Consider the following 6094-nt stretch of genomic DNA (forward strand, 5'->3'; position numbering starts at 1 on the left):
CTAAAAATGTACGTCAAATGACGTTTGACGTGGTACGCACACACGTTTTTCAGGTTTTATATATTTTTCTAGTAATGGCGTCTTTTTTTGTATGCACTAACTGCGCTATGGTTCTTTGAACAAAGCCTATGGAAATGTATGGAGTTCTTGTAAAGTGTTTTGATAAACGCCGAAAATAAGGTCTGTGGTAAACACAGGCTTAGGAGATCTCATACTTTTTGTTCTATGATATAATCGCAATCAGCTAACGTCACTTTTTGTGAATTATGTAATAAATAAAACAAACGCACATAAAGGCTTCATAATTCATAAAGGTCATGCTAACTGACTGTTCTATAGAACAAAACGTATTAGATCTCATAAACCTGTGTTAACCTCAGACCTTATGTTCGTCATTTATTTCAAAACCCTATTCTTTCCCCATTAATTTTGCCCATAGAAATGGTTGAAAGAAAATGGGGATACCTAGTCAGTTGTACAACTGAATGCCTTCAATTGAAATGTGTCTTCCGCATTTAACCCAACAATCAATCAGAGAGGTACGGGGGGCTGCTTTAATCGAAATCCACGTCTTCGGCGCCCGGGGACACTGAACATACCAGAATATTGTATAGCTCTACGTACTGTCAGGAATCCACAGATATGTTTTTTGACTCACTGAATAATGTTCACTCTATCAGTGATATAGAATCTAAACAGTGTGATGGACCCATCAAAGTTGAGGAGATTATAGAGTCTATCAAACATCTAAAGAACAATAAATCACCAGGTGTTGATGGAATTACATCAGAATTTTACAGATTATTTTCTGAACAAGTAGCTCCCTTCCTATTTGAAGTCTTTTTAGAGAATATTAAAAACAATGTTCTCCCTCCTACAATGAGTCAGGGGTTAATAACACTGATACCTAAGCCTAAAAAAKAAGTGCTGCTAATCGATAACTGGCGTCCAATTTGTCTTCTTAATAATGACTATAAGATATTAGCTTTACTACTTGCAAAAATAATTAAAGAAGTCCTGGATGCAATCATTGATGAAACACAGTCTGGCTTTATGAGGAACAGACATATTTCTAACAATATCAGACTAGTATTAGACATACTTAACTACTCAGACCTAATAACCGAGGATAGCTTCATATTATTTTTAGATTTTTATAAAGCATTTGACACAGTAGAGCATCAGTTCCTCTTCCACTCCCTTGAGAGACTTGGCTTTGGGGATTTTTTCTGTAAGGCTATTAAGACTCTCTATGCAAATGGTAACAGCTCTATCAAATTGAAATATGGCACCTCACCTAGATTTGAGTTAAAGAGGAATTAGGCAAGGTTGTCCTATCTCTCCGTACCTGTTTTTATAAATCACCCAACTTCTTACAAATTCTTTAAATAATAGTCCTGTACAAGGTATTTCCATAGCTGGTAAAGAAATTATTATAAACCAGCTGGCTGACGATACTACACTTTTTCTGAAAGATGCTAACCAAATTCCCATATCGATCAATGTGATACAATCCTTTCCCAAAGCGTCTGGTCTATATCTTAACATTAATAAATGTGAACTCGTGGCTGTCAAAGATTGTGTGACACCTTCATATTATGGTATTCCAGTAAAAGAAGAACTTACATATTTAGGCATAACCATTACAAAGGATCAGAAGTCTAGAGGCTTACTAAATTTTAACCCTCTTATTAAAAACCCCCAGAAGAAGCYAAATCAATGGCTACAGAGGGACTTATCTTTAAAAGGTAGAGTCCTAATAACCAAGGCTGAAGGTCTAGACTAACATATGGCGCTCTATCTTTATATCTTGACAGTAAAATAAGCAAGGAGATAGACCAGATGCTTTTCAACTTTCTGTGGAGAAACCGTACCCATTACATTAGGAAAACTGTTGTAATGAACACTTATGAGAMTGGTGGGCTGAATTTYCTGGACTTTACTACCTTAAATAATACTTTTAAGATCAATTGGATAAAACAATTYCTAAGAAGACCCACTTCTMTCTGGRATTKTATTCCTCATCATGTCTTCTCTACTTTTGGTGGCCTTAACTTCATGTTGTTTTGCTATTATAATATTGACAAAGTTCCAGTGAAACTTTCTGCTTTTCATCGGCAGGTTTTCTTGTCATGGTCCTTAATTTATAAACACAATTTTTCTCCACACAGATATTATATATGGAATAATCGGGATATATTGTATAAAAATAATTATTTGTTTTTAGAATATTGGTTGCGAAATAATATCCTATTGGTGAGCCAACTAGTAAATGCAGAGGGTCTTTTACTCAGTTATAAGGAATTCTTATCACTTTACAAGGTCCCTGTAACACCTAAAGATTTTGCAATTGTTTTAGATGCCATTCCCTCAGATGTTGCTCTATTATTCAGGAACGTGTCAAGACCTGMSCCTCAGAGCCTACCTTCTATTGACCCTGTTGACTCATCAGTAGGAAAGATTTGTTTCKCTTTTGGTCCATTCAACAACAGAGCGATACAAACCTTGTTTCAGCAGGATGTTGTATCTATCTATACCTTATGTCATGCCTTATTGGAATGGATTTATTGATAATATCTGTTGGAAAAAAGTTTGGATGTTGCCACACACATACCTACTTGTTAACAAAATTAAGGAAGTTTCCTTTAAAATGATTCATAAATATTATCCTGCCAACCACTATATGAAGAAGTTTAAGGAAAACATCAACTCAAATTGCTCCTTTTGTAATGACCACCCAGAAACAGTGTTGCATCTTTTTTGGCATTGTATTCTTGTAATAAAACTGTGGCAAGACATCAGTAGATTTATATTTGAACACATTTATGAACACACTTACACTATTGTGGAGAGATGTACTGCTTGGATTCTTTACCTACCTACGGTAGAAATAAGCTGAAACATTTTTATGTAATTAATTTCATAAATGTTTTGGCCAAATTTCATATTCACAAATGTAAATTTACAAACAAAAAAACACATTTTCTTACCTTACAAAAAGAAATTGAAGCTCAATTGTCCATTGTATATTATTCATATATACTTGTTCCCACATGTACTTCCTGTATTGATTTGTTGTTAATAAAAAAAACAAAGGTAAATCATTTCCGTTTTTTAGGACTACAAGCTGACGAGCTCGCCAGCTTGTAGTTCTAAAACCCAGAAATGAGTTAGCTTTACGAATTATGAAGCCTTTGTGCTTTTTTTGATTACATACATGCTTCACAAAAAGTGATGATAGCTGATGAAGGTTATCTCCTAAACCTGTGTTTACCACAGGCCTTATTTTGGAGTTTATCCCCAAAAAACATTCATTTTCCCATAGTCTTTTTCCAACGAACCATGCCGGAGTTAGTGCCTACAAAAAGACGCCATTTGTGCTGTCCTCACTAAAGCTTTACTCCCTTTAAGCGTTTTTTTTTTTATAGCTACACAGTCGTCTTAATCATTAAGTCTTCCATGTTTCCGCCTGGAGACACAGTATCTTTAGTTGATTTAATTCAGAAGTGTAAAACTGCAACACGAGCACACAGGATAGATACAAAAGGTAAGTAGAGGTTCATATCTTAACACATAGGGTACATGGACAGCTGAATAACCTATGACAGTGACAAAACAACATTGTGTGGGTCAATTACAGGTTTGATGAATAATTAAAAAAAATCTGATATAAACATATATTTGCTGGGCCTCCCGAGTGGCGCAGTGGTCTAAGGCACTGCTTCGCAATGCTAGCTGTGCCACTAGAGATTCTAGGTTCGAGTCCAGGCGGTGCGTCTTCCGGGTTAGGGGAGGGTTTGACCGGCAGGGATGGCCTTGTCCCATCGCGCACTAGCGACTCCTGTGGCAGGCCGGGCGCAGTGAAAGCTGACACAGTCGCCAGGTGTACGGTGTTTCCTCCTACACATTGGTACGGCTGGCTTCTGGGTTAAGTGGGCATTGTGTCAAGAAGCAGTGCGGCTTGGTTGGGTTGTGTTTCGGAGGACGCACAGCTCTCGACCTTCGCTTCTCCCGAGTTCGTACGGGAGTTGCAGCGATGAGACAAGACTGTAACTACCAATTGGATACTACAAATTTGGGGAGAAAAAGGGGTAAAAAAAACATTCAAAAAACAAACATATATTTGCATACAAAGTAGCTAGAATTAGGAAAATAGTAGCTACGAACAGTGCCTTCGGAAAGTATTCAGACCCCTTGACTTTTTCCATAATTTGTTACGTTACAGCCTCATTCTAAAATGGATGAAATAAAAAAAATCCTCGTCATTCTACACACCCCATAATGACAACATGAAAACAGGTTTTTAGAAATGTTTTAAAATGTTTTACAAATAAACAGAAATACCTTCATTTACATARGTATTCAGACCCTATGCTATGATAATCGAAATTGAGCTTAGGTGCATCCTGTTTCCATTGATCATCCTTGATGTTTCTACAATTTGATTGGAGTCCACCTGTCGTAAAGTCAATTGATTGGACATGATTTTGAAAGGCACACACCTGTCTATATAAGATCCCACAGTTGACAGTGTATGTCAGAGCAAAAACCAAGCCATGAGGTTGAAGGAATTGTCTGTAGAGCTCCGAGACAGGATGGTGTCGAGGCATAGATCTGGGGAAGGGTACCAAAAGATGTCTGCAGCATTGAAAGTCCCCAAGAACACAGTGGCCTCCATCATTCTTAAATGGAAGAAGTTTGGAATCACCAAGTCTCTTCCTAGAGCTGGCCGCCCGACCAAACTGAGCAATCGAGGGAGAAGGGCCTTGGTCAGGGAGGCCACTCGGACAGAGCTCGAGAGTTCCTCTGTGGAGATGGGATAACCTTCCAGAAGGACAACCATCTCTGCAGCACTCCACCAATCAGGCCTGGTAGTGGAAGCCACTCCTCAGTAAAAGGCACATGACAGCCCACTTGGAGTTTGCCAAAAGGCACCTAAAGACTCTCAGACCATGAGAAACAAGATTCTCTGGTCTGATGAAACCAAGATTGAACTCTTTGGCCTGAATGCCAAGCGTCATGTCTGGAGGAAACCTGGCACCATCCCTACAGTGAAGCATGGTGGTGGAAGCATTATGCTGTGGGGATGTTTTTCAGCGGCAGGGACTGGGAGACTAGTCAGGATCGAGGGAAAGATGAACGGAGCAAAATACAGAGATCCTAGATAAAAACCTGCTCAGGACCTCAGACTGGKGCGAAGGTTCACCATCCAACAGGAAAACGACCCTAAGCACACAGCCAAACAACGCAGGAGTGGTTTCAGGACAATTCTCTGAATGTCCTTGAGTGGCCCAGCCAGAGCCCGGACTTGAACCCGATCGAACATCTCTGGAGAGAACTAAAAATAGCTGTGCAGCAACGCTCCCCATCCAACCTTACAGAGCTTGAGAGGATCTGCAGAGAAGAATGGGAGAAACTCCCCAAATACAGGTGTGCCAAGCTTGTAGTGTCATACCCAAGAAGACTCGAGGCTGTAATCGCTGCCAAATGTGCTTCAACAAAGTACTGAGTCAAGGGTCTGAATACTTATGCAAATGTKATATTTCAGTTTWAAAAAAWTATTCTTCTAAAAACCTGGTTTTGCTTTGTCATTATGGGRTATTGTGTGTAGATTGATGAAGKAAAAAAAGCAATTTAATCAATTTTAGAATAAGAATGTAACGTAACAAAATGTGGAAAAAGTCAAGGGGTCTAAATACTTTACGAATGCACTGTACATTTGAATGGGGCTAGCGAACAGCTGGGCTAAACATTACATCTCTATGGCAATGGCTAATGGTTGACCGCTATCGGTTAGGACTGTTTGGCTAGCTATTTGATGAGACAAAAAGTAGGAAATTACTTAATAACATGTAAGCATATAAAAACATACAGGAATGTAAATACTTACAGATGGTGCCAGCATAAGGGCTATCAAATACAGGATGAAGGTATGAACATTTTACATATAGGAATGGTGAACTTTTAGGTAACAACAACCAACTGCTTTCTGGATTCTTCATCTTCTCCCATCGCAAGCACAGGAAGTGCAGCAGGATGCTGGATGTTACTGTGAGGCGGATTCAACTCTGAGCCGGATCCTGGATGTAACTGT

Source organism: Salvelinus sp. IW2-2015, linkage group LG19, assembly GCF_002910315.2.
Source record: "Salvelinus sp. IW2-2015 linkage group LG19, ASM291031v2, whole genome shotgun sequence".
NCBI classification, from domain to species: Eukaryota; Metazoa; Chordata; class Actinopteri; order Salmoniformes; family Salmonidae; genus Salvelinus; species Salvelinus sp. IW2-2015.